This window comes from Gorilla gorilla, chromosome 17 (genome assembly GCF_029281585.2).
Source record: "Gorilla gorilla gorilla isolate KB3781 chromosome 17, NHGRI_mGorGor1-v2.1_pri, whole genome shotgun sequence".
NCBI classification, from domain to species: domain Eukaryota; kingdom Metazoa; phylum Chordata; class Mammalia; order Primates; family Hominidae; genus Gorilla; species Gorilla gorilla.
In genome coordinates this window covers 17,578,504-17,592,290 of record NC_073241.2, presented here as the reverse complement: position 1 = coordinate 17,592,290, position 13,787 = coordinate 17,578,504, and positions in this window count along the sequence as shown.

The following is a 13,787-nucleotide window of genomic DNA, read 5'->3' as shown; positions in this document are numbered from 1 at the left end:
ATAGAATGAAATCAACACGAGTAGGACAGAATGGAATGGAATGGAATGGAATGGAATGGAATGGAATCAAATGGAATGGAATGGAATCAACCCGAGTAGAATGGAATGGATTGAAATGGAATGGAATGGAATCGAATGGAATGGTAAGAATTGGAATGGAATGGAATGGAATGGAATGAAATCAACCCGAGTAGAACGTAATGGAATGGAATGGAATGGAATGGAAAGGAAAGGAATGGAATGGAATGGAATGGAATAAAATTTAATGGAATGGAATGGAATGGAATGGAATGGAATGGAATGGAATGGAATGGAATGGAATGGAATGGTATGGAATCAACCCGAGTAGAATGGAATGGATTGGAATGTAATGTAATGGAATGGAATGGAATCAACCCGAGTAGAATGGAATGGATTGGAATGGACTGGAATGGAATGGAATGGAATGGAACGGAATGGAATGGAATCAACCCGAGTAGAATGGAATGGACTGGAATGGAATGGAATGAAATGGAATGGAATGGAATCGAATGGAATGGAATGAAATGGAATGGAATGGAATGGAATGGAATGGAATGGAATGGAATGGAATGGAATGGAATGGAATGGAATGGAATAAACCCGAGTAGAATGGAATGGATTGGAATGGAACGGAATGGAATGGAATGGAATTGAATGGAATCGAATGGAATGGAATGGAATGGAATGGAATGGAATGGAATGGAATGGAATGGAATGGAATGGAATCAACCCGAGTAGAACGGAATGGAATGGAATGGAATGGAATGGAATGGAATGGAATGGAATGGAATGGAATGGAATGGAATGGAATGGAATGGAATTTAATGGAATGGAATGGAATGGAATCGAATGGAATTGAATGGAATGGAATGGAATGGAATGGAATGGAATGGAATGGAATCAAATCAACCCGAGTTGAATGGAATGGATTGGAATGGAATGGAATGGAATCGAATGGAATGGAATGGAATGGAATGGAATGGAATCGAATGGAATGGAATGGAATGGAATGGAATGGAATGGAATGGAATCAAATCAACCCGAGTAGAATGGACTGGATTGGAATGGAATGGAATGGAATGGAATGGAATTGAATGGAATCGAATGGAATGGAATGGAATGGAATGGAATGGAATGGAATGGAATGGAATCAACCCGAGTAGAACGGAATGGAATGGAATGGAATGGAAAGGAATGGAATGGAATGGAATGGAATGGAATGGAATGGAATGGAATTTAATGGAATGGAATTGAATGGAATCGAATGGAATCGAATGGAATCGAATGGAATGGAATGGTATAGAATGGAATGGAATGGAATGGAACGGAATTGAATGGAATGGAATGGAATGGAATGGAATGGAATGGAATGGAATGGAATGGAATGGAATCAACCCGAGTAGAATGGAATGGATTGGAATGGAATGGAATGGAATGGAATGGAATGGAATGGAATGGAATGGAATGGAATGGAATGGAATGGAATCAACCCGAGTAGAATGGAATGGATTGGAATGGAATGGAATGGAATGGAATCGAATGGAATCAAATGGAATGGAATGGAATGGAATGGAATGGAATGGAATGGAATGGAATGGAATGGAATGGAATGGAATGGAATGGAATGGATTGGAATGGAATCTACCCGAGTAGAATGGAATGGATTGGAATGGAATGGATTGGAATGGAATCGAATGGAATGGAATGGAATGGAATGGAATGGAATGGAATGGAATGGAATGGAATCAACCCGAGTAGAACGTAATGGAATGGAATGGAATGGAAAGGAATGGAATGGAATGGAATGGAATAAAATTTAATGGAATGGAATGGAATGGAATGGAATTGAATGGAATCAACCCGAGTTGAATGGAATGGATTGGAATGGAATTGAATGGAATGGAATGGAATGGAATGGAATGGAATGGAGTCAACCCGAGTAGAATGGAATGGATTGGAATGGAATGGAATGGAATGGAATGGAATGGAATGGAATGGAATGGAATGGAATGGAATGGAATCAACCCGAGTAGAATGGAATGGATTGGAATGGAACGGAATGGAATGGAATGGAATGGAATGGAATGGAATGGAATGGAATCAACTCGAGTAGAATGGAATGGATTGGAATGGAATGGAATGGAATGGAATGGAATGGAATGGAATGGAATGAAATGGAATGGAATAAACCCGAGTAGAATGGAATGGAATGGAATGGAATTTAATGGAATGGAATGGAATGGAATCGAATGGAATCGAATGGAATCGAATGGAATGGAATGGTATAGAATGGAATGGAATGGAATGGAATGGAATGGAATCAACCCGAGTAGAACGGAATGGATTGGAATGGAATGGAATGGAATGGAATCGTATGGAATCGAAAGGAATGGAATGGAATGGAATGGAATTGAATGGAATGGAATGGAATGGAATGAAATCAACCCGAGTAGAACGTAATGGAATGGAATGGAATGGAATGGAATGGAATGGAAAGGAATGGAATGGAATGGAATGGAATAAAATTTAATGGAATGGAATGGAATGGAATGGAATGGAATTGAATGGAATCAACCCGAGTAGAATGGAATGGATTGGAATGGAATGGAATGGAATGGAATGGAATGGAATGGAATCAACCCGAGTAGAATGGAATGGATTGGAATGGACTGGAATGGAATGGAATGGAATGGAACGGAATGGAATGGAATTGAATGGAATCGAATGGAATGGAATGGAATGGAATGGAATGGAATGGAATGGAATGGAATGGAATGGAATGGAATCAACCCGAGTAGAACGGAATGGAATGGAATGGAATGGAATGGAATGGAATGGAATGGAATGGAATGGAATGGAATGGAATTTAATGGAATGGAATGGAATGGAATCGAATGGAATCGAATGGAATGGAATGGAATGGAATGGAATCAAATCAACCCGAGTTGAATGGAATGGATTGGAATGGAATGGAATGGAATCGAATGGAATGGAATGGAATGGAATGGAATGGAATGGAATGGAATGGAATGGAATGGAATGGAATGGAATGGAATCAAATCAACCCGAGTAGAATGGACTGGATTGGAATGGAATGGAATGGAATGGAATGGAATGGAATCGAATGGAATGGAATGGAGTGGAATGGAATGGAATGGAATGGAATGGAATGGAATCAACCCGAGTAGAACGGAATGGAATGGAATGGAATGGAATGGAATGGAATGGAATGGAATGGAATGGAATGGAATGGAATGGAATGGAATTTAATGGAATGGAATGGAATGGAATCGAATGGAATCGAATGGAATCGAATGGAATGGAATGGTATAGAATGGAATGGAATGGAATGGAATGGAATTGAATGGAATGGAATGGAATGGAATGGAATGGAATGGAATGGAATGGAATGGAATGGAATGGAATCAACCCGAGTAGAATGGAATGGAATGGAATGGAATGGAATGGAATGGAATGGAATGGAATGGAATGGATTGGAGTGGAATGGAATGGAATGGAATGGAATCAACCCGAGTATAATGGAATGGATTGGAATGGAATGGAATGGAATCGAATGGAATCAAATGGAATTTAATGGAATGGAATGGAATGGAATGGAATGGAATGGAATGGAATGGAATGGAATGGAATGGAATCTACCAGAGTAGAATGGAATGGATTGGAATGGAATGGATTGGAATGGAATCGAATGGAATGGAATGGAATGGAATGGAATGGAATGGAATGGAATGGAATCAACCCGAGTAGAACGGAATGGAATGGAATGGAATGGAATAGAATGGAATGGAACGGAACGGAATGGAATGGAATGGAATGGAATGGAATGGAATGGAATGGAAAGGAATGGAATGGAATCAACCCGAGTAGAATGGAAAGGATTGGAATGGAATGGAATGGAATGGAATGGAATGGAATCAACCCGAGTAGTATGGAATGGATTGAAATGCAATGAAATGGAATGGAATGGAAAGGAATGGAATGGAGTGGAACGGAATGGAATGGAAAGGAATCAACCCGAGTAGAAAGGAATGGATTGGAATACAATTGAATGGAATGGAATGGAATGGAATTCAATAGAATAGAATGGAATGGAATGGAATGGAATCGAATGGAAACCAATAGAATCGAATGGAATGGAGTGGAATAGAATGGAATCAACCCGAATAGAACGGAACGAACGAAACGGAACGGAACGGAACGGAATGGAATGGAATGGATTGAAATGGAATGGAATCGAATGGAACCGAATGGAACCGAATGGAATGGAATGGAATGGAATGGAATGGAATGGAATGGAATGGAATGGAATGGAATGGAACGGAATGGAATGGAATGAACCCGAGTAGAATGGAATGGATTGGAATGGAATGGAATGGAATGGAATGGAATCGAATGGAATCGAATGGAATGGAATGGAATGGAATGGAATGGAATGGAATGGAATGGAATGGAATGGAATGGAATCAACCCGAGTAGAACAGAATGGAATGGAATGGAATGGAATGGAATGGAATAGAAAGGAAGGGAATTCAATGGAATAGAATGCAATGGAATGGAATGGAATGGAATGAACCCGAGTAGAACGGAATGGAATGGAATGGAATGGAATGGAATGGAATGGAATGGAATGGAATCGAATAGAAAGGAATGGAACGGAATGGAATGGAATGGAATCGAATCGAATGGAATGGAATGGAATGGAATGAAATGGAATGGAATGGATTGGAATGGAATGGAATCGAATGGAATGGAATGAAATGGAATGGAATGGAATGGAATGGAATCAAATCAACCCGAGTAGAATGGAATGGATTGGAATGCAATGGAATGGAATGGAATGGAATGGAATGATCAACCCGAGTAGAACGGAATGGAATGGAATGGAATGGAATGGAATGGAATGGAATAGAATGGAATCAACCCGAGTAGAACGGAACGGAACCGATCGGAACGGAATGGAACGGAATAGAATGGAATCAACCCGAGTAGAACGGAATGGAATGCAATGGAATGGAATGGATTGGAATGGAATGGAATGGAATGGAATGGAACGGAATGGAATGGAATTGAATGGAATCGAATGGAATGGAATGGAATGGAATGGAATGGAATGGAATGGAATGGAATGGAATGGAATGGAATCAACCCGAGTAGAACGGAATGGAATGGAATGGAATGGAATGGAATGGAATGGAATGGAATGGAATGGAATGGAATGGAATGGAATGGAATCAACCCGAGTAGAATGGAATGGAATGGAATGGAATGGAATGGAATGGAATGGAATGGAATGGAATGGAATGGAATGGAATGGAATTTAATGGAATGGAATGGAATGGAATCGAATGGAATCGAATGGAATGGAATGGAATGGAATGGAATGGAATGGAATGGAATGGAAAGGAATGTAATGGAATGGAATCTACCCGAGTAGAATGGAATGGATTGGAATGGAATGGATTGGAATGGAATGGAATGGAATGGAATCGAATGGAATGGAATGGAATGGAATGGAATGGAATGGAATCAACCCGAGTAGAACGGAATGGAAGGGAATGGAATGGAATGGAATTGAATGGAATGGAATGGAATGGAATGGAATGGAATTTAATGGAATGGAATGGATTGGAATCGAATGGAGTTGAATGGAATGGAATGGAAGGGAATGGAATGGAATGGAATAGAATGAAATCAACACGAGTAGGACAGAATGGAATGGAATGGAATGGAATGGAATGGAATGGAATCAAATGGAATGGAATGGAATCAACCCGAGTAGAATGGAATGGATTGAAATGGAATGGAATGGAATCGAATGGAATGGTATGGAATGGAATGGAATGGAATGGAATGGAATGGAATGAAATCAACCCGAGTAGAACGTAATGGAATGGAATGGAATGGAATGGAAAGGAAAGGAATGGAATGGAATGGAATGGAATAAAATTTAATGGAATGGAATGGAATGGAATGGAATGGAATGGAATGGAATGGAATGGAATGGAATGGAATGGAATCAACCCGAGTAGAATGGAATGGATTGGAATGTAATGTAATGGAATGGAATGGAATCAACCCGAGTAGAATGGAATGGATTGGAATGGACTGGAATGGAATGGAATGGAATGGAACGGAATGGAATGGAATCAACCCGAGTAGAATGGAATGGACTGGAATGGAATGGAATGAAATGGAATGGAATGGAATCGAATGGAATGGAATGAAATGGAATGGAATGGAATGGAATGGAATGGAATGGAATGGAATGGAATGGAATGGAATGGAATGGAATGGAATAAACCCGAGTAGAATGGAATGGATTGGAATGGAACGGAATGGAATGGAATGGAATTGAATGGAATCGAATGGAATGGAATGGAATGGAATGGAATGGAATGGAATGGAATGGAATGGAATGGAATGGAATGGAATGGAATGGAATCAACCCGAGTAGAACGGAATGGAATGGAATGGAATGGAATGGAATGGAATGGAATGGAATGGAATGGAATGGAATGGAATTTAATGGAATGGAATGGAATGGAATCGAATGGAATTGAATGGAATGGAATGGAATGGAATGGAATGGAATGGAATCAAATCAACCCGAGTTGAATGGAATGGATTGGAATGGAATGGAATGGAATCGAATGGAATGGAATGGAATGGAATGGAATGGAATCGAATGGAATGGAATGGAATGGAATGGAATGGAATGGAATGGAATCAAATCAACCCGAGTAGAATGGACTGGATTGGAATGGAATGGAATGGAATGGAATTGAATGGAATCGAATGGAATGGAATGGAATGGAATGGAATGGAATGGAATGGAATGGAATGGAATCAACCCGAGTAGAACGGAATGGAATGGAATGGAATGGAATGGAATGGAATGGAATGGAATGGAATGGAATTTAATGGAATGGAATTGAATGGAATCGAATGGAATCGAATGGAATCGAATGGAATGGAATGGTATAGAATGGAATGGAATGGAATGGAACGGAATTGAATGGAATGGAATGGAATGGAATGGAATGGAATGGAATGGAATGGAATGGAATGGAATCAACCCGAGTAGAATGGAATGGATTGGAATGGAATGGAATGGAATGGAATGGAATGGAATGGAATGGAATGGAATGGAATGGAATGGAATCAACCCGAGTAGAATGGAATGGATTGGAATGGAATGGAATGGAATGGAATCGAATGGAATCAAATGGAATGGAATGGAATGGAATGGAATGGAATGGAATGGAATGGAATGGAATGGAATGGAATGGAATGGAATGGAATGGAATGGATTGGAATGGAATCTACCCGAGTAGAATGGAATGGATTGGAATGGAATGGATTGGAATGGAATCGAATGGAATGGAATGGAATGGAATGGAATGGAATGGAATGGAATCAACCCGAGTAGAACGGAATGGAATGGAATGGAATGGAATGGAATGGAATGGAATGGAACGGAACGGAATGGAATGTAATGGAATGGAATGGAATGGAATGGAATTGAATGGTATGGAACGGAAAGGAATGGAGTGGAATCAACCCGAGTAGAATGGAATGGATTGGAATGGAATGGAATGGAATAGAATGGAATGGAATGGAATGGAATGGAATGGAATGGAATGGAATGGAATGGAATGGAATGGAATCAACCCGAGTAGAATGGAATGGATTGAAATGCAATGAAATGGAATGGAATGGAAAGGAATGGAATGGAGTGGAACGGAATGGAATGGAATTGAATCAACCCGAGTAGAAAGGAATGGATTGGAATACAATGGAATGGAATGGAATGGAATGGAATTCAATAGAATAGAATGGAATGGAATGGAATGGAATCGAATGGAAACCAATGGAATCGAATGGAATGGAGTGGAATAGAATGGAATCAACCCGAATAGAACGGAACGAACGAAACGGAACGGAACGGAACGGAATGGAATGGAATGGATTGAAATGGAATGGAATCGAATGGAACCGAACGGAAGCGAATGGATTGGAATGGAATGGAATGGAATGGAATGGAATGGAATGGAATGGAATGGAATGGAATGGAATGGAATGAACCCGAGTAGAATGGAATGGATTGGAATGGAATGGAATGGAATGGAATGGAATCGAATGGAATGGAATGGAATGGAATGGAATGGAATGGAATGGAATGGAATGGAATGGAATGGAATGGAATGGAATGGAATCAACCCGAGTAGAACGGAATGGAATGGAATGGAATGGAATGGAATAGAAAGGAAGGGAATTCAATGGAATAGAATGCAATGGAATGGAATGGAATGGAATGAACCCGAGTAGAACGGAATGGAATGGAATGGAATGGAATGGAATGGAATGGAATGGAATGGAATCGAATAGAAAGGAATGGAACGGAATGGAATGGAATGGAATCGAATCGAATGGAATGGAATGGAATGGAATGAAATGGAATGGAATGGAATGGAATGGATTGGAATGGAATGGAATCGAATGGAATGGAATGAAATGGAATGGAATGGAATGGAATGGAATGGAATCAAATCAACCCGAGTAGAATGGAATGGATTGGAATGCAATGGAATGGAATGGAATGGAATGGAATGGAATTGAATGGAATGGAATGGAATGGAATGGAATTGAATGGAATGGAATGGAATGGAATGGAATGGAATGGAATGGAATGGAATGGAATGGAATCAACCCGAGTAGAATGGAATGGAATGGAATGGAATGGAATGGAATGGAATGGAATGGAATGGAATGGAATGGAATGGAATGGAATTTAATGGAATGGAATGGAATGGAATCGAATGGAATCGAATGGAATGGAATGGAATGGAACGGAATGGAATGGAATGGAATGGAAAGGAATGTAATGGAATGGAATCTACCCGAGTAGAATGGAATGGATTGGAATGGAATGGAATGGATTGGAATGGAATGGAATGGAATGGAATCGAATGGAATGGAATGGATTGGAATGGAATGGAATGGAATCAACCCGAGTAGAACGGAATGGAATGGAATGGAATGGAATGGAATGGAATGGAATGGAATGGAATTTAATGGAATGGAATGGATTGGAATCGAATGGAATTGAATGGAATGGAATGGAAGGGAATGGAATGGAATGGAATAGAATGAAATCAACCCGAGTAGAACAGAATGGAATGGAATGGAATGGAATGGAATGGAATGGAATCAAATGGAATGGAATGGAATCAACCCGAGTAGAATGGAATGGATTGAATTGGAATGGAATGGAATTGAATGGAATGGAATGGAATGGAATGGAATGGAATGGAATGGAATGGAATGAAATCAACCCGAGTAGAACGTAATGGAATGGAATGGAATGGAATGGAAAGGAAAGGAATGGAATGGAATGGAATGGAATAAAATTTAATGGAATGGAATGGAATGGAATGGAATGGAATGGAATGGAATGGAATGGAATGGAATGGAATGGAATCAACCCGAGTAGAATGGAATGGATTGGAATGGACTGGAATGGAATGGAATGGAATGGAACGGAATGGAATGGAATGGAATGGAATGGAATGTAACGGAATGGAATGGAATGGAATAGATTGGAATCAACCCGAGTAGAACGGAATGGAATGGAATGGAATGGAATGGAATGGAATGGAATGGAATGGAATGGAATCGAAAGGAATGGAATGGAATGGAATGGAATGGAATGGAATGGAATGGAATGGAATGGAATCAAACCGAGTAGAATGGAATGGATTGGAATGGACTGGAATGGAATGGAATGGAATGGAATGGAATGGAATGGAATGGAATGGAATAGAATCAACCCGAGTAGAACGGAATGGAATGGAATCGAATGGAATGGAATGGAATGGAATGGAATGGAATGGAATGGAATGGAATGGAATGGAATGGAATCAACCCGAGTAGAATGGAATGGATTGAAATGGAATGGAATGGAATGGAATGGAATGGAATGGAATGGAATGGAATCAACCCGAGTAGAACGGAATGGATTGGATTGGAATGGAATGGAATGGCATGGAATGAAATCAACCCGAGTAGAACGTAATGGAATGGAATGGAATGGAATGGAAAGGAAAGTAATGGAATGGAATGGAATGGAATGGAATGGAATGGAATGGAATGGAATGGAATGGAATGGAATGGAATCAACCCGAGTAGAATGGAATGGATTGAAATGGAATGGAATGGAATCGAATGGAATGGAATGGAATGGAATGGAATCAACCCGAGTAGAACGGAATGGATTGGAATGGAATGGATGGAATGGAATCGTATGGAATCGAAAGGAATGGAATGGAATGGAATGGAATGGAATGGAATGGAATGAAATGGAATGGAATGGAATGAAATCAACCCGAGTAGAACGTAATGGAATGGAATGGAATGGAAAGGAATGGAATGGAATGGAATGGAATAAAATTTAATGGAATGGAATGGAATGGAATGGAATGGAATGGAATGGAATTGAATGGAATGGAATCAACCCGAGTAGAATGGAATGGATTGGAATGGAATGGAATGGAATGGAATGGAATGGAATGGAATGGAATCAACCCGAGTAGAATGGAATGGATTGGAATGGAATGGAATGGAATGGAATGGAATGGAATGGAATCAAATCAACCCGAGTAGAATGGAATGGATTGGAATGCAATGGAATGGAATGGAATGGAATGGAATGATCAACCCGAGTAGAACGGAATGGAATGGAATGGAATGGAATGGAATGGAATGGAATAGAATGGAATCAACCCGAGTAGAACGGAACGGAACCGATCGGAACGGAATGGAACGGAATAGAATGGAATCAACCCGAGTAGAACGGAATGGAATGCAATGGAATGGAATGGATTGGAATGGAATGGAATGGAATGGAATGGAACGGAATGGAATGGAATTGAATGGAATCGAATGGAATGGAATGGAATGGAATGGAATGGAATGGAATGGAATGGAATGGAATGGAATGGAATCAACCCGAGTAGAACGGAATGGAATGGAATGGAATGGAATGGAATGGAATGGAATGGAATGGAATGGAATGGAATGGAATGGAATGGAATCAACCCGAGTAGAATGGAATGGAATGGAATGGAATGGAATGGAATGGAATGGAATGGAATGGAATGGAATGGAATGGAATGGAATTTAATGGAATGGAATGGAATGGAATCGAATGGAATCGAATGGAATGGAATGGAATGGAATGGAATGGAATGGAATGGAATGGAAAGGAATGTAATGGAATGGAATCTACCCGAGTAGAATGGAATGGATTGGAATGGAATGGATTGGAATGGAATGGAATGGAATGGAATCGAATGGAATGGAATGGAATGGAATGGAATGGAATGGAATCAACCCGAGTAGAACGGAATGGAAGGGAATGGAATGGAATGGAATTGAATGGAATGGAATGGAATGGAATGGAATGGAATTTAATGGAATGGAATGGATTGGAATCGAATGGAGTTGAATGGAATGGAATGGAAGGGAATGGAATGGAATGGAATAGAATGAAATCAACACGAGTAGGACAGAATGGAATGGAATGGAATGGAATGGAATGGAATGGAATCAAATGGAATGGAATGGAATCAACCCGAGTAGAATGGAATGGATTGAAATGGAATGGAATGGAATCGAATGGAATGGTATGGAATGGAATGGAATGGAATGGAATGGAATGGAATGAAATCAACCCGAGTAGAACGTAATGGAATGGAATGGAATGGAATGGAAAGGAAAGGAATGGAATGGAATGGAATGGAATAAAATTTAATGGAATGGAATGGAATGGAATGGAATGGAATGGAATGGAATGGAATGGAATGGAATGGAATGGAATCAACCCGAGTAGAATGGAATGGATTGGAATGTAATGTAATGGAATGGAATGGAATCAACCCGAGTAGAATGGAATGGATTGGAATGGACTGGAATGGAATGGAATGGAATGGAACGGAATGGAATGGAATCAACCCGAGTAGAATGGAATGGACTGGAATGGAATGGAATGAAATGGAATGGAATGGAATCGAATGGAATGGAATGAAATGGAATGGAATGGAATGGAATGGAATGGAATGGAATGGAATGGAATGGAATGGAATGGAATGGAATGGAATAAACCCGAGTAGAATGGAATGGATTGGAATGGAACGGAATGGAATGGAATGGAATTGAATGGAATCGAATGGAATGGAATGGAATGGAATGGAATGGAATGGAATGGAATGGAATGGAATGGAATGGAATGGAATGGAATGGAATCAACCCGAGTAGAACGGAATGGAATGGAATGGAATGGAATGGAATGGAATGGAATGGAATGGAATGGAATGGAATGGAATTTAATGGAATGGAATGGAATGGAATCGAATGGAATTGAATGGAATGGAATGGAATGGAATGGAATGGAATGGAATCAAATCAACCCGAGTTGAATGGAATGGATTGGAATGGAATGGAATGGAATCGAATGGAATGGAATGGAATGGAATGGAATGGAATCGAATGGAATGGAATGGAATGGAATGGAATGGAATGGAATGGAATCAAATCAACCCGAGTAGAATGGACTGGATTGGAATGGAATGGAATGGAATGGAATTGAATGGAATCGAATGGAATGGAATGGAATGGAATGGAATGGAATGGAATGGAATGGAATGGAATCAACCCGAGTAGAACGGAATGGAATGGAATGGAATGGAATGGAATGGAATGGAATGGAATGGAATGGAATTTAATGGAATGGAATTGAATGGAATCGAATGGAATCGAATGGAATCGAATGGAATGGAATGGTATAGAATGGAATGGAATGGAATGGAACGGAATTGAATGGAATGGAATGGAATGGAATGGAATGGAATGGAATGGAATGGAATGGAATGGAATCAACCCGAGTAGAATGGAATGGATTGGAATGGAATGGAATGGAATGGAATGGAATGGAATGGAATGGAATGGAATGGAATGGAATGGAATCAACCCGAGTAGAATGGAATGGATTGGAATGGAATGGAATGGAATGGAATCGAATGGAATCAAATGGAATGGAATGGAATGGAATGGAATGGAATGGAATGGAATGGAATGGAATGGAATGGAATGGAATGGAATGGAATGGATTGGAATGGAATCTACCCGAGTAGAATGGAATGGATTGGAATGGAATGGATTGGAATGGAATCGAATGGAATGGAATGGAATGGAATGGAATGGAATGGAATGGAATCAACCCGAGTAGAACGGAATGGAATGGAATGGAATGGAATGGAATGGAATGGAATGGAACGGAACGGAATGGAATGTAATGGAATGGAATGGAATGGAATGGAATTGAATGGTATGGAACGGAAAGGAATGGAGTGGAATCAACCCGAGTAGAATGGAATGGATTGGAATGGAATGGAATGGAATAGAATGGAATGGAATGGAATGGAATGGAATGGAATGGAATGGAATGGAATGGAATGGAATGGAATCAACCCGAGTAGAATGGAATGGATTGAAATGCAATGAAATGGAATGGAATGGAAAGGAATGGAATGGAGTGGAACGGAATGGAATGGAATTGAATCAACCCGAGTAGAAAGGAATGGATTGGAATACAATGGAATGGAATGGAATGGAATGGAATTCAATAGAATAGAATGGAATGGAATGGAATGGAATCGAATGGAAACCAATGGAATCGAATGGAATGG